This window comes from Echinops telfairi, unplaced genomic scaffold, assembly GCF_000313985.2.
Source record: "Echinops telfairi isolate 266 unplaced genomic scaffold, ASM31398v2 ScPeMD7_2186;HRSCAF=2738, whole genome shotgun sequence".
Lineage (NCBI taxonomy): Eukaryota > Metazoa > Chordata > Mammalia > Afrosoricida > Tenrecidae > Echinops > Echinops telfairi.
The window spans coordinates 9,228,104-9,250,693 of record NW_022106084.1 but is presented as its reverse complement, the minus strand read 5'-3'; the positions used below and the strand labels follow the sequence as shown (position 1 = coordinate 9,250,693).

At 42.2% G+C, this 22,590-nt stretch overlaps 1 pseudogene; it reads left to right on the top strand.

Moving 5' to 3' along the window:
* Positions 1-8,633: 8,633 nt before the first annotated feature.
* LOC115870649 lies at positions 8,634-9,397 on the top strand (annotated as a pseudogene).
* The last annotated feature ends 13,193 nt before the right edge of the window (positions 9,398-22,590 follow it).

Genomic DNA, 22,590 nt, shown 5'->3' with positions numbered 1-22,590 from the left:
TAGTCCTGTCAAAAGTTACTATCGCAGAAACTCACAGAGACAATTGCATCCTGTCTATAGGTCGCTATGAGTTAGCGCCGACCTGATGGCAGTGAGCCTGGTTTTGGGTATGTCTGCTTCTGAGCTGTGCCTATTATAGTCACCAGATGGAGGCATTACATAAATGCATGCTGCCACTCCCTCTCTTTTTAGTGGTGCATTTAAAATATTTACATTCAGTGTGATTATTAATAGGTGTAAATATACTTATGCCATTTGTTGTGCTTGTTTTGTGTTTGTAGTGTTAGCATGTCTTAATTTTCTGTTCTGCATTCTATTTGTGGATTTTCTTGGTGTGTCCGTTGATGTTGATGTGGTGCTAACTTAGACTCTTTTACTTATTTTGGTTAATAGATTTATTCATTTTCTGGTGATTCCTATGAAATATACTTGTGTCTCCTTAAGTTTAAAACAGGCTGGTAATCTGATATCACCAATGGGAAGTTCTATAATCATACGTATCCCCACCACCTTTTTCTTTCTTTCTTTCTTTTTTTTTTTGGTTTTGAAATTGCCATCACTTACCAACGGACACTGTTTATTCTCTACTTTAGGTTTTCAGTTGTGGTTCTACTTTTGAAAATTCTTTCTCTGGGATCATATATGGGTGATGGTATTGTGTGTCTTGATCTCGGGTTGTGTAATATCATTGGTTCTCTGGCTGAGGAATCCCCTTTAATAATTCTTGTAAGATTAGTCTGCCTTTTAAAAACGCCCTTAATTTCAGTTAATTTGAGAATATCCGAGTTTTTTCACTGTATTTGAAAGCCAATTTTGCTGGATGTATTATTCTGGTTGTCAATTCTTTTTGTTCAAGTTTTTATATGTCATCTCAATGTCTTCTTTACTGCATGATTTCTCAAAAAAAATCAGCAGTTACTCTTACAGGTGCCCTTTTATAGGTGATATTTCAATTTTCGTAAGCTGCACTCAGAATTCTTTGTCTTTGGTTATGGAGTTGTTTTTTGTGTTAGGCCAGGTTGATGAGCGAATCAAATCTAGTGACACTCATACATGTGTAAAAGAGAGCTTTATATCAAGAAGTAATTAAATAGTAAGAGAACATCTCAGCCCAGTTCAGATCAAGTGAATAAGTTCAATACTAGTCCATAAGTCACTCTCAGACTCATGCAGCCATATGCAGTGATGCAGAATGCAGGAAGATCACAGGCCAGTGGGTGCACAGCAACCAGGATCAGCCAGCAGAAAGATGAAGGCAGAGAGAAGGGATGGTTCCCAGGGCCCCCCTTATGAGAAGGCCATGCCCACAAGGAGGCACCATCAGGTTGCGACCTGATTGACAGGTTGAATACCACCCGTACACCTTTATAGATAGATCTTCAAGTTGACATAAAATTATGTCACTACCACATTTATTATAATATGTCTTTGTGATTTTCTTGATGGGTCTATCCTGTTTGTTGAATTTGAGTTGGAAACCTTCTTGTCTTTCATGACATTAGGAAAGGTTTTGTCAATAAATCTTCAAAACTTCTCTGGGAGCTTTTTCTTTTTCTATCCCTCCACCCCTTGTGGAATCTCTATAGTATGGAAATCATTCCATAGGATAGTTTTTCTTCATTCTTTTTCTGATATTTCCTCAAACAGATTATTGGCAAGGGATGTCAGTGATTCTTTCATTGACCCAATCTATTTATATGTCCTTTCATTGAGTTACCTATTTCCAACATTTTATTCTTAAATCATCTGGATTTCTAGTTATCATTTTTGTATAGCTTCTAATTGCCTATTTATTTTGTTATCCATTCTTGTATTGCTTTCTTGAATTGCTCTAGCAGTTTGTCCATGTTTTCCTTGATCTCCTTGAGTATCCTACATGTTGTAATTGTTTTTAGGTACTATTGATTCAAGTCTGATTCATAGTAACCTCATGTACAACAGAACAAATCACTGCCAAATTCGGTGCCATCCTCACAATCATTCTTATGTTTTAGTCCACTGTTATGTCCACTGTTTCAATCAATCTCATTGAGGATCTCCCTGTATAGAAGTCCTTTGAATTGTGCTATCAAGCAGTTTCATTGCTATTTCTACCTTAGGGAGGCTTTCTGCTCACTGTCACTTCCCAGGTGCATGGGATAAAGAGAGGGGATGTGGGGGGTGACCAGGAGTGTTGTGTATTCACTGCTGTTCGCGGAAAGGGTGGTTGTCAGGCAGGGATGTGGCAGACAAATGGGAGCATAGCGTGATGTTGACAGCTACCCACATGAATGGGACATTGGGTGGGTGTTGTGGCAGATGACTAAGTACACAGGAAACACACTGAAATGCACTAGGAAAGCAGGGGAATGGGCAAGGGGTGTGGTGGACAAAGAGGAGCCTGGAATACTCTCTGCTACTCCTGGAATGTGCAGGGAAATGCGTGGGTGACTGAGAGCATGGAATGCACATTGCCACCCACCTGGTGAACAGGAAAATGGGCAGGGACATCAGGGAAGCCAAGAGCCTGGGCATTCTCTGTCATCTGTTGTATGACTGGGGCAAATGATGAAGGAATGGGGCAAATGACTGGGCGCATAGGAGCACTTCCTGAGGGCTTGTTGAGTTGGTGTGCTGGCTGTGGCTGTGGAAAGTGGGAGTAAAAGGAGGGGCTCATCTTGCAGATTGAACGGGTAGGGCAGCAGGGGTGGTATACATTTGTACCATTAATCACCAACAAGGCAAGAGGAGGAGGAAGGCATCCCTCTAGTCACTACACATGGTTACCTGGGCACTTCTCATTGGCTACAACCAGCAATCAGGGGCTGTCATGGTGAGTAGTTCCATCTCTGGAGTCTGGTTCCTGCCTGCTCTCTGAGCACTGGAATCTCTCAAGCTCTCAATCTGCTTCCAGTACTTTCCCTCCTTAGATCTGGTTTATGTTCTGTTACCTTGCTTCACTCCAAATGCACACAGTTTCTCTGTGTCCTTTTTAGGATGCCATGAAATTGCCCTCATGTGTTCATTGTATGGGTTTACTGTAAGGTGACCAGACTCCCGCTTTTGGCGGAACAGTCCCGATTTTTGGCATTTTAAAAAAGTCCCGATTTTTGGAAAGAATGCACGACAAGCTAGGGAACTGTTTATTTGGTCCATATGGACCAAGTTTTTTATCAAGAGCCCCACCCTCACCCCCACCCCCGGTCAATGGTGTCCCGCTTTAAATCTGGTCACCTTCGTTTACTGCCCCCTTGTGATCTTTGAGACTATAAATCTTTACAAGACCGGACCTTATTTTCCTCCCCTGGAGCTACCACTTAGTGCGCACCTTGCAGTTAGCAGCCCAGCGCACAACCCACTACACCACAGGGCCCCTCGTAAAAATCAGTGCCCATCCTAAATTCATTGACTTACTTTGTACTTATTTCTTACAAACTTGGTGTTTCTGTGGGGTTTAATTATTGAGTTTGTTCCCCCCAAAATCACATATTTAGTCTTTATGATTGTTCATGTTCTTATATATTTTTGAGATCTCTCTTATTTTGATATCTATTATGCTTCCTGTGTATGGAACCAAGTGCATATCAAATGCTCTTGCTTTTCCATTTGGAGTACACCCTTGAATAACACTTACTTGAATAAAAAGGAGGTTGTTTAAGAAAATCTTGAAAAGGAGGTTGTTTAAGAAAATGCCTTCCTCATTTTTCAATGACAACTTCACTGAATAAAGAATTCTAGTCTGGAAATTGTTTTCTTTCAGTATTTTATGTATTTCATGCCATTGTCATTTGGTTTATAACATTTCTGGGAAAAATGTGCTGATATTTATAAAAACCTTTTGGTATGCCTATTACATATCTTGCTGCTTACAGAACTGTCTCCTTGTCACTGGTTTTAGGGAATTTTGCTATGGTGTGCAATTGATTTTTCCTATTTAAATTGAGATTCGTGAAGCTTCCAACCTTCACAGGCTTGATTCTTTCTTCAGAAGTGAACGATTATTTGTGATTATCTCTTGGGAAAATGTTTCTATATCCTTACTGTTATGGTGCTCTGGGATTCCAATCATTCTGGCATTGGATTTCTTTATTGAATCCTATATTTCCCTCGGGCTTGTTCTTTTCTCTTGTTTCTCTTGAGAACTGAGCAGTCGGATATTTTGTCTTCTGTACCTATTCTATCTTCTGTCTGTTCACATCTAGTGTTAGGGTTTCTCGTGCTTTTTAACCTTCAGTTGCTTCACTCTTCAGTTCCAGATGATCTCTCTGTCTTTTGTTTCTTAGTACTGTGAGATTTAACATCAGGTCTCTCATTTTCTTCTGCAGCTTGTTTTTTGATCATTAATGTGTTTGTCTGTGTGCCTTTGGCTTTTAAAAAACATATTTAGCATCCTAGGCTGAAAATGAACACTTCATCGTGGTATTCTTGATGCCACAGGAGCAATTTCTTCCTTTTTATATTTTGCTTTTGGCTGAGTCTTTTCTTTTGTAATTTTTGTGCTTTTTACTATGTTCTGTTGAACTTGGGCTATTTTGTTATCTTTGATTTCATTGCTTTAAAATTGCATTTTCCTTTTGGGGGAAAATGTTTCTGATTGGAAGTAATGATGGAGCAGGGGCCATGTGAGAGGCCAAGCTCTACAAGCACTAGCCATGGAACAGGACAAAGTCCTGGCACTGACCTCTGCAAAGACTAAGGACCCTGGAGCCCCTGCTGGCAGCTCCAAAAGTCTCACAGGATAAATAGGAGGTAGAATTGACCCAAGGCAATGGGCCCGGGAATCACTAGAGGATGCGCTTTTCCTTAAGTTTTCCTTTGTTTCTTTTTCAGTGCTGTTTCAAGATTTTAAAATGCTGAATCTCTGATGTGTGGGATAGGCATGTGTGGGATAGGCATGTGTGTAGGCATGTGTGGGATGGGGGAGTGCAAACCTTCCCTAACATAGGCAATGGGGATTTCCTTTCCTTTCCTGGGGCAAGGGGTGGGGTGGGGGCGGGGTGTGCTCTGTGTCTTCTCTTTAAGGGCACTGCTGTTCACGCTCTCCTGAGGTGTCCTGCCCTGGTGCTGCAGACCCAGTGATTTGAATTAGTCCCCTCGCCATGTGACCCTGGCTATCTTTACATTAAGGCCAGAATGCCCATCTGTGTCAGTCCTTAGTGAGATTCAACACAGCATTTTCCTTCGGCACCACCATTTCCTTTCCTCGTCTCCCAATTGTGTCACCTGCCTTAAAAGCAAACAAACAGGGTGACAGCTTCCTCTGATTAGCTAATTTTCTCTGTGCTCTCTGTGGAGTGTTAGCCAGCAGCGTGCTAAACTGGCTGGGCTGAGCAAGTGCTCCTGAGGTTAGTCAGCAGGTTCTCATGGCTTCTGTTCCGTCTTTCCTCCTCCTCCTCCCCATGGCTGGATTCACTGTGACTCTCCGCAACCGCAGCTGCCTCCCAGAATCCTGACCTCCTTGTCTAGGGGTTAGTCATTGGGGGAGTATTTGATAGCCTCTATTTATTTCACCATCTTGCTCCACCTCGGCAATTGTGGTTTCTACGGGTTGCCTTTGATAAGATGGACAAACTATATTTGCCTAAGGAAATAACATTCATGCTGAAATATTAATTCTCCAGAGTCAGTTTTCCCACAATAAGAGGGAGGAGATTCTCTTCAGAGGGAAGGACAAGGGGAAAGGCAGAATCAAGCTGAGTGTGAGGAAGAAAGAGGAACTGACTGGTTGGTGCCTAGCAAGTAGAGTGGGCAGAAGTTGACATCCGGGAACTTTTAAAGTTACATAAAATGAGGTTTCTGGATATTGCTCTAAGAAACATTTAGCGTTTGAGTATAAAAGAAACATGTGATATCAGGTTCAAGAAAATTACTGTGTGAAAAATGGATGGAGAGAGCAAGACCACTTCTCGGATGTTGTATTGTTCCATTGAGAGATGACGGTGTCTGAGACAAGGATGGTGGTGTCGAAGAAAGGAAGAAGCTGGATGAATTCGGGGTAGGGATAGGAAAAATAACTTATTGACAGGCGTGTGGATGGAGAGATGAATGGAAATGAAGAAAGAAGAATCTACAATAACTCCTCTACCTTGTCCTGAAGATGTGGAATGAATGGCGGTGCTTTTGTACCAACGTGAGGAAGATATTAAAAAGCATGCTGCTGCTGTTGTGGTGAGGTGCCTTGAGTCAGCTCCAGTTCATGGTGACCACAATGAATTTCTTATACAACAGAACTAAACAGGTCCCAGGCCTGTGCCCTCCACACAAATACTGTTATGTCTACATTTGCTCTTGCAGCTGCTGTGTCAATCCAACTTTTTTCTAATGTGAAAGATATCGCTTTATATCAAGAAGCTTGAAGTATCAGGAAAACATACCAGCACAGTCCAAGTCAAGGCCATTAAATCTGATATTAGTGCATAAGTCACTCTTCAGACTTATGCTATGATTCAAAATGCAGGAAAATCACAGGCTAGTTGGTGAAAAGTCCTGTGGATCCAATGGCAGCGGAAGCATCATACGGCTCTGGCAGATCTCAGCATGGCTCACCAACAGGAAGGTAAAATCAGAGAGGCATGTGGGGTGGGGGCTAGGGGGTTTCAGTTTAGGGATTAGGATTCCCAGAACCCTCCTTATGAGAAGGTCATGCCCACAAAAAGCATCATCAGGCTGTGACCTAATTGATAGGCAAGACTCCACCATGACACTTTTATTTATTAAGTTGACATGAAATTATATGACTACAACAGAGAACCCCTGTGTCAACTTGACTCCTTTGCACAACTCTTATAGCCAAACATAATTTTTAAACAAAAATAATAAAATCTCATTTGTGCCTAACAGGATGAAACTAAAATGCATATAACTCAAGTGCATATAAATGTGCCAGCCAGCCTCATTTAAACATAATATTCTATAAGTGAACAAAACAAAAATATTCTATGTCTAACAATTGCAGTTATGTGAACACTTATACCATAATCCTATAATCCTGTGGATATATTCCTCCATCCATGGAAGCTTGTAAGCCAGCCACATCATGCCTTTATACCCTCCATTTTGTGTATCCAATTTTTACACTGCCAATTTATATCAACCCAGCACTATAAGGACACAAGCTTGTTCTTTGAAGCATCTTCATTCCAGTTAGAAACTTGTGAGTCTGCACCCATAAGCAAGGTGAAATCAGGACAGGCCACCCATGAAGCCAGCAGCAATATGCACCAAGTCACAGGCTTAAAAACCTTATCTTCTTGTGGTTGGGTCTGGTCAACTCAATGTGGGCCACATTGCTGACCTTCACCAGGGTGCCCATTGGCTGCTTTGCCTTTCGATCATGGGCCCCATCACCAATTCTCAACAGCACTAGCCCCATTAGGCTAAGGTTCTGCCATAGGCTCAGGTTCCGCACAACTCTATAAACTTCAGACAAGCCAACCTGCTTTCTTCTTTTCCTCTAGTCCCTGTGAGCCAGGTCCATGAGTTTCAGTGGCCAGCCTCCACCCATCTCTCTATTGCTGCATTTCTCCCACTTCCCCTCAACATATGGATCCAGGTGGTCACCTATCAAGCATCTCAGGGTGCCCACGGGCTCTTTAACTTTCAGTCCTAGAGAGGAGAATTTCTTCATGGCTCCCCATTTTTCCAGCTTTAGGTGCAAATGCTTAGTTAAAAATGCAGAAGGGTCCTTTCTCTTGTATGCTGCTACAAGCCTTGAGCAAGCATGATGTACTTTCCCACAGACTGCTCCCTCCTGGTAACATGTCCAAAGTAAGTCAAACAACATCTCACCATCTCATTTCTAAGAAGCATTTTGGCTGTACTTCCTCCAAGATTGATTATTTTTAAGTCCTTCTGGCCGCCCATGGCATATTCAATATTCTTTCTTCTTCAGTACCACAGTTCAAATGTGTCACTTTTCTTCAGTCTTCCTTTGTCACTGCCCAGGTTTTGCACCTTTGTGATATAATGGAAAATATCTTCGATTGGATCAGACACCGCTTGGTCATTAAAGTGGCATCTTTGCTATTTACGTTTTTACAGAAATTCTTTGGCTCTGCCCTAGAGTGACCACACCGCCCCCTGCCTTGCTGCCATTGCCACGTCCTGAGTCACCGCCACCTTGGGATCAGCTGTAGGAGCAGACCACAAGCTTCAATGAGGGAACATCGTCCTCAGGTCTGTGGTGTCCTGGGTCACAAGTTTATGGAGTTTCTGAGGGCAGTGGAGATTACTGCCAGGCACAGAACGACCTTCATGCAGACACGTGGACTGTAGTACTGCATTACTACTCCACCCAGAAGCCCCCATAAAAGCAGATAATGTGGACACAGAAGTGTTGAATTGAAATCCACACACAGAGAAATGGTTAAGAGTTCTGACCTGGATGGGGTAGACCTTAGCGCACTTCCTTCCCATTGCCTCAGTGTTCCTGGTTGATGGGACAATGCCTCCTTCTTGTTAGAAGGCTTGTTTAATTTTCCATTAAACTCAGAGAATTTCACTGAGTACAACATACACTGAGAATTTCAAGTGGAATATTTCGAAGTAGACTTCAATTTCTTCACATCATTTCGGCATTCACTTTTTAAAAAATCCTTTCGTAGCCCTCTTGAGTGCATTTAAAATCAAATCAACCTGGCTCGAATGAACCAGCTGCTGTGGAAGTCATGCACAAGAACATGAGATTTCTTATTACGCACCACCCAACCAATGAGACCTTACACAAATGTGTAGAGCAACTTAAGAAGTATGGGTACAACAATCGTGAGATTATGCGAAGCAACTTATGACACTGCTCTTGTGGAAAAAGAAGGCTTTCAGAGTCTTCTTTTTAAAAAAAAAAATCATTTTATCAGGGGCTCTTTCAGCTATTATAAGTCATACACCAAGTGTATCAAGCATATTTGTACATATATTGCCATAACATTTTCTAAATATTTACTTTCTATTTGAATCTTTGGTATCAGCTCTTCTTTTTTCCCTGCCAGCCCCGTGACCCCGTAATAAATGATAAACTATTGTTATTTTCATATTTTACATCCTTCACCCATGTTTCTGTTGCTCATCCCCCTTGGGTGGGTGGGGTAGTCGGACATTCAGGTTCTTGATTGGCCTTTTGAGGATGGTGTGCCACCTCCATCCAATTGTGGATGACTGGTTCAGTCTCCTAAAAATTAGGTTTCATGAAGAGCCGTACAGTTGTTCGTGGTGTTCTGGACTCAGATCACTCCAGTACGTGCTGCCCTAGTTTTAAGTGAAGGTGGAATGAAACTGAAAGTGCGGTGCAGCTCAGAGGCAGAAATGCTGTGGGGCTTTCAGTAATAGTAAGCAGCTTCTGTATTTGGAGAAGTGTCGACCTAAAATGCAGCTGCACTTCGAAGACTCTGATGGCCATAGAAACAACTTTTGCATTCAATAAACAGATGTCTGAATGTGTGATAATCTTCCCACTCAACAGGACTGTGGAAGACAAAAAGGGGTGCATAAGCAAAAGTGGTGAAGAAAGGCTGATGGTGCTCGGCTATTAAAAGACATAGTGTCTGGGGTCCTAAAGGCTTAAACAAGTGGCAATCTAGCAGGGATGCAGCAAAGCTCACATGGAAGAAGCAGGCCAGTCTGTGTGATCATCAGGTGTCAATGGGAATAGGTATCAGAAGTTCAAAAACAAGTAATCATACAGAGGTGAAGGAACGTAGACAAGGTGGAGACCCAAAGCGCACCTGTAAGATAATGGGACCGTCCCTCACAGAAGGACCATATGGAAAGGACGGACAACATGTCTAAGGTGCAGGAGAGCACTGATGAAACTCATAACTATCCTCTAATTCTTTAAAATTTCCTCCCCTTCCCCCCACTGTTATGGCCCTAGTTTTACCTCACTAATCTTGCTAGACCTGTGTGTATAACTTGGTACAATCAAGATCTTTCAATGCATGAACGTCAAGATAGATAACCCCCTCAGGCAAAGTACTGGGTAGAATGACTCCCTGATTACACAGGAAGAGAGGGGAGGGAAAACGGATAGCAATGATGACTGTATAACCCCACTAGATTGGAGCAAACATCAGAATTTTAGGTTATTGGATAAATGGGATGGTGGAAGTTAGGGTAAAATTTTCAAAAGCAATACTAATACTAATATGTAATATACTGAGGGATCAGGAGGTGGTAGGGTGGTGGAGGGAGGGAATAAAGGGGAGCTGATATTAAGGAGTTCAAGAAGAAAAGAAAATGTATTGAAAATGATGGTGGCAGCAATTGTACCACTATGCTTGATCTAATGGGACTATGGATTGTAATATCTGTAAGAGCTTCCCCAAAAATGTTTTTAAAATGAATTGATTAAAAATATAACATAAACGGGTGCTTTGGCATTGGAACTTGAGACAGGCCCTCCTTTGTCAAGCATCCTGACCAGCATGCAAGCTGGTGAATAAGTCTAACAAAGCTTCCGTAGCAGCATGGGAAGTGGTTCTCCTGGGCTGCACATACAACAGAACCTGCAGTCTCCATGTTTGGGTTGAGATCAAACTTATCTGGACACTTAGAAAAGATGTCTTACAATCCATCACTTAACATGTGTTTATCATTTGCCCCAATTGACCTGTCCTGAAATCATGCAGTATTTTTTTTACAGCTTTAAAATGTTTCCCATGCCAGGACCTTATCAACATATGAGACACTCAGTGAGATTAGGTGTCCAAACATGCAGCCCAATATCTGTGTCTTTTTAGGATCATACAGAACTAAAGAAGAAGAAAATCCCAGGAAGTATGAACACAGTCAGCTGTCTGTGGTTTCTTCCTCCTGGCATTTCAAACATTGAAAGCAGGACCTAGTTATGTGCCGGTTCATTGTTCATATCCCCCATATTCATACAGATTCATCGGGTTTGTACAACCATTGGTTTGGAGAGATTGGTATGTGCCGGTTCATTGTTCATATCCCCCATATTCATACAGATTCATCGGGTTTGTACAACCATTGGTTTGGAGAGATTGCTACCAAGTCTTACAGTCCCACTAATGATTTTAATGTCCTTTTGTGCTTTTATGGAAAACCTTCATTTTGAAAACAAGCTGCTTTATACAGAGCACAGGTCTTTAATGTCTCCAGACCAAAGAAAAAGTCGTGAGAAGCCTTACAAGTAATAGAACGTCTGCCCTTTGGGTGCTTCCTAATAGGACGGGCCAGGAAAAAGAATGAGAGGGGGTGGGGTTGTTAAATTTTTTAGCAAAATGTTGCTTTGGTCTTGTGCAGAACACATAGAATATTCTCTTTAATTTAGTAAATATTTTTAAAGGCAGAGATGCTTTGTTGCAGATAAAACAATTCTTAAGCATAGAAATCTCTGAAATTGTCTTCATATCAATTGGAAGCTGCTGAATAACTTTGTTTGAAGTGTCATTTCCAGACCCTCCTCTTTCCAAACTCTTGCAAAAAAAATGGGGGGTGGTTTGCTAATGGATTGAACAGCCTCCACTTTATAGGTCTTTGGAGCTGCGTAACTTAATATTTGGATACTTGATCATTTGTTTTACTATGTAATTGATTAAATGGTGATGTGTATGAATGTTAGTTCAACCAGGTATTTGTACTGTCTGGGAATATGTAGCTAAAATTCTGTGAGAGAAATACTTTGTCAGTGTTCACCAGCTTGTAAAATCCTAGTTGCGAGAACTTAAACAGCTTAATAAATGATGAAATGCAAAAACAAAAAGAGAGAGAGTGAGAAAGATTCTTTGTAGCAAATTTGACCAAAGGAATACATCTATCTCTATAATAACATATATTTTTACGTAACATATGATTGTTAATGTATGTAGCCAAATTGGTCATATGTTTAACTGCTTTATTTCCCTAAGAGTGCATCTGTTTCTATTGTTAAAATGAGATTTAAAACACGTTTTCCTTTGATCTTCTCACTGAGAGAGTGAGAAAGCACCTTCCTTTGAAGCTACCTTATATTTGGGTGATAAAATTAAAGCCTTGGGGCTGGGTAAGATCATAAGGTGGAATGCTGTCCTCCAGTCTTTCCCCCTCCGGATGCCATAGACAAAGTGAGACGGACAATGTTCTATGGTTGTCCATGAAACTTTCACTGGCTAATATTTGAGAACAAAGCACCACATCTTTCTTTTTAGTCTGTCTTAACCTAGAAGCTTCACCAAAACCTGTTTCACATGCGTGACTTTCCTGGTATTTCAAAAACCCGTGGCCTAGCTTTTAGCATCACAGAAACACCCAAGGCATTGCAATAAAATAATAAACTGACAAATCAGGGGTGGAGAGAGGTAAAATAAGGTTCGAGAATGCAAATCATCGGATCATGGATCACTGGTAGACTTAAAAGTTGTCTTTGAGAAGCCATTAGTTGGATAGAAGCCAGCCTGGAGTTAATGAGAAAGCATGAAAGGAGGTGCCTTAATGAAATTTTCATTAAGTATTTGCTCCTGCTACCAAAAGCTGCATGGAGTCCTGCTGGCGAACCTATTGGGCTGTGAACCTCCAGGTCAACATTTCCAAACCACCAGCTGCTCAGAGGGAGAAAGAGGAGGATTTCTACTCTCGCAAAGAGTTACAGTCTTGGAAACCCCCAGGTGCAGTTCGATGCTGTCCGTTAGGGTCCCTATGAATCAGAACACACTCGGAAGGCACCTAACAATAACCACCACCCAAAGCTGCACCTTCGGCTGTGGCTTCGACCGTGATTTCTGCCCCAGACTTCAAGGTGCACCTGGTGGCACCCCCTGCCAGTCCTGGGGGCTTGTGGGAATCCACTGGTTTCAGTAGAAGACAGCCCTTCTCATTCTCTTCCACAATCACGTTGGCTCTCTTTATTCTGCCATGTCTGTTCAGAACAATGCGCTCTCTCGTTCTCCTTCGTGTCTCTTGGCATCGGGGTCGCTGGGGTGTCTATGTCAATTGTCAGCTCCTAGACAAAATACAAATTAAAGTCGCCGTAGTCTTGCACTCTGATATTAGAAGACATGAGCATGCTGAGAAGTCAGGAGTTCTCTGGATGCCAGCCAAACTAAGTGCCTTCATAAAATAAAGATGAGGTAAAATGACAAATGCCAGAAAACGATATCATAGGTTAACATTTAATGCTTCAATTTTCAAGAAGTAGTCCAAAGTGCTATAGAAATGCATTTGTTTGAACTACGCACAATTATATTATTACTTATTAATGGGTATCATAGTAGTTTCCCACTGAAGTGGGCTTTCCGCCAAATTGTAAGCTGGTAGGCTAAGTTGTTTGATCAAATTTAGAATTGTTTTAACCTCTATTCTATTTTCACCAAATTAGGCAATAAAAGAGGTATCCTGTGAAGAGTTTATGTCCAAGTCAGAAAAGATCATTTAAAGCAAAGATTGGGCTCGTCTCTTCCTTCTCTGTCGACTTATGTGACACATACTTTAGTAAACTCCATTCCTCCCTGTATTGCTCTTTGTGCATGTGAGCTTATTTGGCTCTCTATTCGGGCTACTCTTCACACTTATCTATATTTTTTCACTTTCACGGAAAAGAGACATGGAGTGGGCATTCCAGGTTCATAGAGTTTAGGAATGAGTGTTTCATAGACTTCAGCCTACGTCAGTAGCTTTTTGCAGTAAGTTAAAGCAAATTCCTCACCTGGTAATACAACATATTTGTCTCTCCCTCCCCCAACCCCTTCATATTTACAGTAAAGTGAAATTCCCTGATGTGGCTCTCTGCCCCGTCCTTAGTCTTTGTAACGCATACCCAGAGAGTGCATACACCCAGTTGCTTTGATGAAAATATAGAGGTCTCAACTTAGGGATTGAACCATTTCTACCATTTCTCTGAGTATATAAATAAGCCGTCTGAGAGAATCCTGTGACCATCCAGGAAGAAGAGTCACCGGTGGTACACGAGATCCCTGCATGCAGTGGCGGCAGCAGCGGGAGCACCAGAGACCAGAGAATTGAGATGAGATGGAGCAGAGGAGCAGTTCTGAGAGAGTGAGCTGGAGCCACGAGGCAGACTCCCAGCCCCTGGACCAAGTGAAACTGAGTGCCTTGGGGCGGAGGCTGCCTTGTAGACTGAGGTACCTTTTGAGCATCTGTCGGTGACAACGGAGCTTTATAACCTGTGCTGGAGCAGGGCAGAGGGCAAGGGGCTGAACGGCTGAGAAGCTGGGAAACAGAGAGAGATGGAAGACTACAGAGCGACATGCTGGGCAGCATGGTTCAGAAAAGGTGTTGGCATGGAAAACAGGATTGCATCCTTCATGCCTCTAATAAATTCATACTGTAAGTGTTGTCTGTGAGTTCTGTGTGGCAGTGGATTATCAAACCCTGGAGCCAGCAGTTGGTGTCCTACCAGGGTAAAGAAGTTGGGGTGGGGGTGGGCCACATAGCTAACCTCTGCCTCACAGAAATTATCCTTGGACAGTGTGGAGTTGGCCTGTCTGTCTCCTTTGTGTAGCCAAAGGACATGAGACATGGTCCCCACGTCATGTGCTCAATCGTGTTTTTTTTTGTTTTGTTTTTAATTCATTTAAGGGGGGAATACTGGATTCTAGTCTCCCTTAGTAATTTGACCAAGAAACATAATAATAGTTGGCAACAAGTATGTTCTCTTGTCTCAGTAAGACCATGCATTTTTTGAATTTATGAATCAAGAAGTCACTTTTAAGTTTCTTTCATATTAACCACAAAACTCATTCATACTAGATATAGCAGTTAATTTTTCAATGAATATTAACTTTTACCATGCAGAGGAGTCCCAACAAATATGTGTTGAATGGAAAAAATATTCACATTGAGGTGAGTGCTTGTTTGTTTTTCACACCTCTAAGAAGCAAAATCCAGTACTTACCATTCTTACTTCCAAATGACTACAGGAAGAAGAAGATTTTAACGAGTGGTATTTTTGGAGTGACAACACTGTGCTGAGCATAAACTAAGAAGACTCATATTTAGCCCCTAAGACCTTTACATTTTGAAAACACACTCCGAAACATAACCACACATAAAACAAAGAGGAAATTTCAAAGGAAGAGAAATGTTGGCAAGTTGAAAGACAAAGAAGATCAAACATTTCCTTTAGACTCAAGTTCAAAGCTGGGTTAAGAGGCCTGGGAAGCGTTCCAAACTGAAATTCAGAGGGAAAAAAAATCTTTCTTTAAACTTTCCTTTCATGCCAACAAAAAGAGTTTCCAGGTAAATAAAATCCTAATAACACGATTCCATTTTTGGTGGTTGGCAACATTTACAGACTTCCCTTGCAAAAATAGTGATTCTGAGAAAAGATGAAGCTAGTTTGATGAACGCATATTGAAATTCAGGTTGACTCCATACTTGCAGATTCGAAAGGGGTTGGCATCAAGTACCTTAAAGGTCAAAGCTGCAAAGGCCGCATCATTCTTACATTTGTGATGTGTACTGCTTTTAAAATACTACCTCTTCCTTTTGGGGACTAAGAAAAAATTGATATTTAAGTTTAGAGTTAAGTGATGCATCCGAAGTTATTGTAATAAATCCTTACAAATGTATTGGTTCCTGCATATGATGTGGAATCTTGCAGACATGTTACACAGGTTTGGGGTTACATGTTAAACCTTAAATGTTATGGTAATATCGTATGTGTGTGTCCTGCATATTTATAATAGTGATTCAACTCCACAGTTGTCATTTCCTTGCATTAACCATATAAAAATTATTTCTGCTTTACAGTTGCATGCACTGGGAGCCTATTGCTTTTTATACCTGCAAGCAGCCCTGGTGGCATAGTACTTTACAAATTGGGCTGCTAGCCACATTGTCAGCAGTTCAAAACCATAAACCCCTCTGAGGAGGAGGGAGGCTTTCTCCCGTGGAGATTTACAGCCTTGAGAAACCACAGGAGCAGTTCTACCCTACCCGCCACGGCCGCTGTGTCGGAATCCACCCCACAGCGATATGTTTGCTTGCTGGTTTTCTCTCTGGTTTTCAGCTCAAGACTTTGCTCGGAAAGAACTGTGCTCTGTTAAGTGCTATGTTCATGGATCACGGGAATGCACAAGCACATTCTCAGTCTGTACGTGTTCTCACAGATGGTGCATCGTCAGAAGCAGTGCTTTCCTATCCTATATTTCCTTCTTTTAACACAGATGGGGAATTCCCCGCAGACACCTAACCCAGAACACTCCTACTGTAGCAAAGCCTATTTGTCCAACGTCTAGATTGGGTTTGTTTTGAGGCTTCGTCAATGACTCAGTCTTCATTGATCTAGAAAGAAAACACACAAGCAGTACTGGATAAAGAGCTCCAGTGACCACTAGCTGATTTTGACTTAATGAATCTCATGTGACAGCGTGGATGGAGCTGCCCCATACGGTTGGTTTCCCAGCTGGCATCTTTATGGAGGCAGGATGAGCAGGTCTTTCCCCCAGAATGCTGCTGGAACTGCCAGTCTTCTGGCAAAGGGCCTAGCATGTCACCATTGTGCCACGAGGGTTGCTGGAATTAAAAATTACTATTGCTGCTTCCTACAGTCGAGGCAATTTGAGTTGAAAAAACTACACATGCAAATCTAAGAGCCACAGTAATTGCTAATATCAATGACTTGCATCTTTTGTTTTATACTGAATAGAGCCTGGTAGAAATATCTGAAAGCTTCTAGATCCTTGAAACAGTTGCCAATGCTCATGTTAAAACACATTGTTGAAGTGTGTGTTAAGTATTGATGCCAGAGGCTTTGTGGTTATTTACCTACCTTTTCTTTTCCTCTCTTTGAGGAATTGGTATTGCTGTAAATAAGTGCACCTCACTTATGGTTTAATACACACTTCACAGTAAACTCTTGGAAACTTTACAGTTTGCTTAGAAATAGCAACAATTCTGTGTGGAGAACATTTGATCTTAGAGGCACATGAACTAGAACTACTTTCCTTGAAGGTCTGTAAGAAAATTAGTGGCTTAAAACACAACAAACTTATTTTTGTACAGTCCTGTGAATTAGAAGTCCAGCAAAGAGCTCACTGGGTTTCCAGGAATATAAATCTTTAAGGAAGCAGAGCACTATATCTTTCTCCTGCAAAGCAGCTGATGGGTTTAAACCACCGAACTTTCAGTTAACAACCAAACTCTTAACCACTGTCCAGCCACAGGTGTTCCTTCTTTTTGCTGACCTTCTACATTACCAAGTATGATGTCCTTCACCAGGGACTGCTCTCTCCCAATAATATGTCCAAATTCTCCCCACCTCTGGAACATTCTAGTTGAAATTCTTCCAAGACAGCCTTGTTTGTTCTTCTAGCAGTCCACTATACCCATAGCATAGTACAATTTTACCAGATTCTTATCAAGTCCTATAAAAATAAGAATCTGATAAAATTATGTTATGCTCGGCGTATAGTGGATTGCTAGAAGAACAAACAAACCCGTCTTGGAAGAAGTACAGCTAGATTTCTCCTTAGACGCAAGGCTGGTAAAAATTTGTCTCACATAAAAGTTGGACATACTATTGGGAGAGACTAGGATCTAGATTCTTACCAAGTTCTAAAGAGCCGTGGTGGCATAGTGCTATGAGTTGGGGACACCACTATCTGATCCGTGAAGAAAGACAATGCTGTCTACTCTTGTAGTGGGTTGTGTCTCAGAAAGCCCACAGGGGCAGTTCTACCCTGCCTGTCTACCCTGCTGTTCTACATCAGAATGGACTCAAGGGCCATGAGTTTGGTGGTTTGCTTTTTTGTTAGTTTTTGATGTCAAGTGTTTTGAGATAAAGGTGCGCCTGATTCTAGAAAGATTTACAAGATTCAGAAACCCTATATTGGGTCACCATGATTCAGAAGCTACTTGATAGAAATGGGTTTGGATTGGGGGTGATCGAGTTCTAAGGATCACTGGTGGCACAGTGGCTAAGGCCTTAAAGATTTACAGTTTTGGAAACCCTATGGCGATATTCTACTCTGTTCTCTGGAGTTGCTATGAATCCGAATTGTAAAGGGGGCTTCTGTTGATCAAATTCTAGGCTTCTGCCAGATCAGAGAGGTGATGTGAACTATGAAACAGTTATTATGTCTGAAAGAATATTGCAGCATTCAGATGAATTTGCATTGTTTATTTAATCTTCAAAATAGTCTATGAGGTATTGAAATCAGTTTGGAAAATGATCCATTTATTCTAAAAGTTCCAAGAGCATCTTTTTAAAAATGCTCTTTTAGAATTTCATAGATATCTTCAAAATATTATAAATCATTTTTAACAATGTTTCTAAAATTTAATTTCTTGACAGACCAAGAATTATTTAGAGCCAGTATAGCAGAGGTAAGAAACTAACATAAATTTAAAAACTAAGTGACAATAATGCTTATAAAATTCAATGGCTTCTGAAGAAAATATTAAATAATATAAGTATCACTAGAAATATATATAACTCCAAGATTATCTACTTGGAGAATGCATTCCAGATGTCTTTGTTATTTATCCTAGAGAGTGTAAGTAAAAAATCTCAGGTGTGACCCCCTGGGTCAATTCAAAGACAGCTAACAACTTCAACTATCAAGATCATTATACTGCATCTTATTTTTCTAATAAAATATCAACTTTAAGGACATCGATCATACTTTGTTTGGCTCTAAACCTTGTACCTATATTTCCAGTGAGGTATTTAGACAATAGGTACATAGCATTCTGCCTGGTTGTAAAGCAGAAATGCTGCTGCTTGATGGCTAAATTGAATAACACAGGATTTTAGCCAATATCAAGTAGCATATTATTTGACTTTCCCTCAAAGCATCTATATACTGTTTTAATTCAGATACCTTATTAAGAATGTTTCAATGTCTAATTTGTCACTGTGCTACGTCTGTTCCCCAAAGGATGCTTAGTCCTTCATGTAGTAAGAGTCAGGCACATCAAGCAAATAAGCATCCAGGTCATTCTGTAAAGCACAGGTGTTCGTGCTATATGGTCTATGCACTTTCCGAAATGGCCTAATACATCCCGCATGAACAAAAACCTTGTAGGTGACTTATAAAGGTCGCTCTCACAGATATCATTACGATATTCTACAAATGAGTTTACCATACCATGAACAAAATGCAAAGGAGGGGAGTATATTTACCGTTGTTAAGTGTCAGCTATTAAATTCAAGGCTGAGATATCAACATATTAACGTATTTGTCATAATTGGGCCATTTTGAGCCCAACTATGCCTACTGAGAAGAGGACATGGAATAAGGGACAGCAGTGCTGTTGTCACATGGATCTCGGCTCCAAGCAGAGGATACCATAACATATTTTATTGACTGTGCCAAGGCATTAAAGTTGCATAACAGACTGTGGATGGCCCTGAGAAGAGTGGCAGTTCCAGAACACTGGCTGTGCTCATGTGGAGCTCGTGCATGGACCGGAGGCAGTTGTGGGAATGGAGCGAGGGGATGCTTGCTGCCTGGTTTAGAATGGGGCAGGGAGTTGCATTGGGGTTTGATCCTCTCACCAGGTTCCTTTGGTTTGTGTGCTGAGCAAATCGTGGGAGAATCTGGATAATATGAAGAAGAATATGGCCTCAGGATTGAAGGAAGGCTTGTTGGCAACCTGAGATGGGCAGATGACACAACCTTCCTTCGTGTGGGCGGGGAGGCCTTGGAGCACGTGCTGATGGGGACTGAGGATTGTAGCCTTCAGTGTGGATGGCAGCTCAATGTAGAGAAGACCGGGACCAATGGGTAAACCATGATAGATGGGGCGGGGCTGAAGTTGTCAGGGATCTTGTCTTGTTTGGATCCACGGTCGGTGCTCCTGGAGGCAGCAATCAGGAGGTCACAAGATGTGCTGCCCTGGGTGGCTCGACGGCACAAGACCTCTTTGGAGGGTTGAGGTGCAAGGGTGTGGCTTTGAGGACTTGGGTGCACCTGACCCACACCATGGTATGTCTCATTCGCACGTAAAAGTTGGACATGGAATAAAAAAGATTGAAGAAAAATCAATGACTTTGAGTTGTTATGCTGGACTGCTAAAGGGGCTGGACCAGTCTGTCTTGGGCAAAGCACAGCCAGATTGCATCTCAGACATGGATAGCAAAGCTTCATCTTGCATACTTTGGACATGCCGTGAGGAGGGCCCAGACCTTGGAGGAGGACATCATGCTTGGCGGGCAAGGTGCAGGGGCAGCATGGGGGATGAGAGCCATGGGCTAGGTGGATGGACGCAGTGGCTGCAATGGTGGGCTCAGGGATAGGAACTGTTGTGGAGAATGGCGTGGGACCAGACTGTTTCATTCTGTTGTGAACAGAGTCACTATGGATCAGAACCAACCTGTTGCACCAAACAGTCACAAAAGCAGCAGCGCCGCATACTCTCCCCTGGGAGGGCTTGGTTTCAACCGAGGCAGCTCTCTGAAACTGTAGAAGACCCTAAATCAGCTGGCCAGGTTCCCAGTCAATTTACCAGGTGGCCTGGCCAGATCCACGTGGCCAAGGTGTCTAGTCACGATCCTTTTAATAAGCTGGGGTTGTGGCATCTTCCCTTATCAAGAGAGTTAATTATCTCTGCCAAAACAGCTCCTGGATGGAAGTCCAGAGATGAAGAGATAAAGCACATGATCCTCAGTAAGTCACTGGAAGAATTAGAAACTCCTACATCCACTTAGTTCCCATGGATTCATCTTCCTGTAAATACATGCAATTGAAACATCTTGACTTAATGCATGTATCTGACTTTAATGATAGTATCGATCCTTATGGAATATTTCCTCTGAGCTGGTGTTTCAACTGTGTCATAAGTACCCCACTGCAACAACTCAATCAGGTTAGCAATTTCTGAAGAGTGTAGGTGATGCTATCTGGTAACCACAATGTTGATAGTTCAAATCCAGCAGCTGCTCTGTGGGAAAACAAGGAGGCTTATATCTCTGCTCCTATAAAGATGTACAGCCTCAGAAACACTGTACAGGGTGACCATGAGTTGCAATCAACTCAATGGCAATGAGTTTTCAAGGTTTGGGTAGCATGTGATCCCAAGGTCATGGGGCTATTCCCTGACCCTTCAGTGATGCCAGGAGGATCCTCTGGCCTGAAGCAATGTTATATCAGATCACATGCTGGTAAACAAAAGACTTTGTAAGCCCTCAGATACTGATGCTGAATGAGGGCCTGTAGGAAGGAAAGATAAACCCATATTCAGAATGTGTCTAATCTGCTAAGTATGGAGCACGGGTCTTTGTGTAACAGCTCTCTCCCAAAGGCAGGGTGCCTTCTTGGAGCCTCAACATTTCTGTTGTTGACAGATTTGTCATTCAGCAGTAGTGGAATACATATCAACCTCCCTAAATGGGAATGCACGATATTTGCCCTACGGGTAGTCATAATTTCTGCCTTCAGTCATTTCATTCTTGAACCCCTGTGGCAACACTAGAGTGGCCACTGACAGAGGCCAGCTGACCTGCATTTAGGGCATTAGTTTCTCATTCTGAATCAGATGTTCTCTGGTGGGTATGAACCTGTGCTATACAGATTTTACACTCAGTGCTCACTTCCACATGACTCTATACCACATTTCCTTGTCACCTGGTTTCCACTGTGTGTTGAAGGCTTCTGACTAGCTAGCCAGGCCATTAACACTCCTCCAAAGTCTGTGTAAAAAAAAATCTAAGCACGAGCCACATGAAGTACTAAACTCTCCAAAACTGTATGATGTGAGAGGACTCTCCCTCACCACCATCTTTCAGGGCCACCCAAGTGAGAATATTCGAGCTACCACACAATCTGGGCTTATATCCAGCCATACACAGAGTCAACCCATTTATAAAGTAAGTTTCCCATTTCATAAGTCATGAGAGCCCACTTTCCAGTTACAGAGGTGATCAGAGAGGCACTGGGAAAGCACTGGCTGATGTAATAGGTTCCCAGTCTACTGGCTTGCTTGTGCCCTTTACTGCTACCCATGCTTAATCCTTGATGTGCTGCTAGTATTTTGTTGTTTTTCTTTTCTAATGGCATCATTTTCTTCCGGATATTATAATCTAGTGGCTCTGATGGTGCCCAGTTTAGGATGGGCAATTCTGGCTGCGTAGTCCCTTGCCATCTTCAAGGCAGCAGCAGTCCGGCAGTCATTTTCCAAAAGGTGTACACATCTTTAACAGAGATGGCCCAGTCTCCCTCTAAAGCTCTAGGTGCCTGCATCATGAGTTTCCCATTGCGCCTTGTCACCAGCTCCAAACAGCCCACTCTGCATCTTTTCTTACCGCTGAGATTGCCAATACTGGAGCAGCTATTCTCTGGCCCTGGGCCCGGCTTGCTGAAGCTGCTGCCTAGACCCATCGCTGACTGAGCCCTTTCCTGTGGTGCCCCCACTCAAAGGTGACCAACTTTGCATCAACCAGTAAATGGGTCAGGCTACCGTCCTCAAGTGTGGAATGTTTCCTCAAGAACCCAAGGGTGTTAACCAGATACCGTGCTTCCTTATTGATCAGAGGAGGTATAGGGAGCAATTTGTTCTTTACTTTGCCAGTAATGCGCCTCCCTGTCTTTGGCAAATGGACCCCTACATTTTATGGGTGTGACAAATTTATAAGGTTTATCTCCTTCATACTGGACCAAGTATGTCTTACCAAGGTCTCAGGGTTCTGGTCATTTCCTACTCATCCAGTTTCATCAG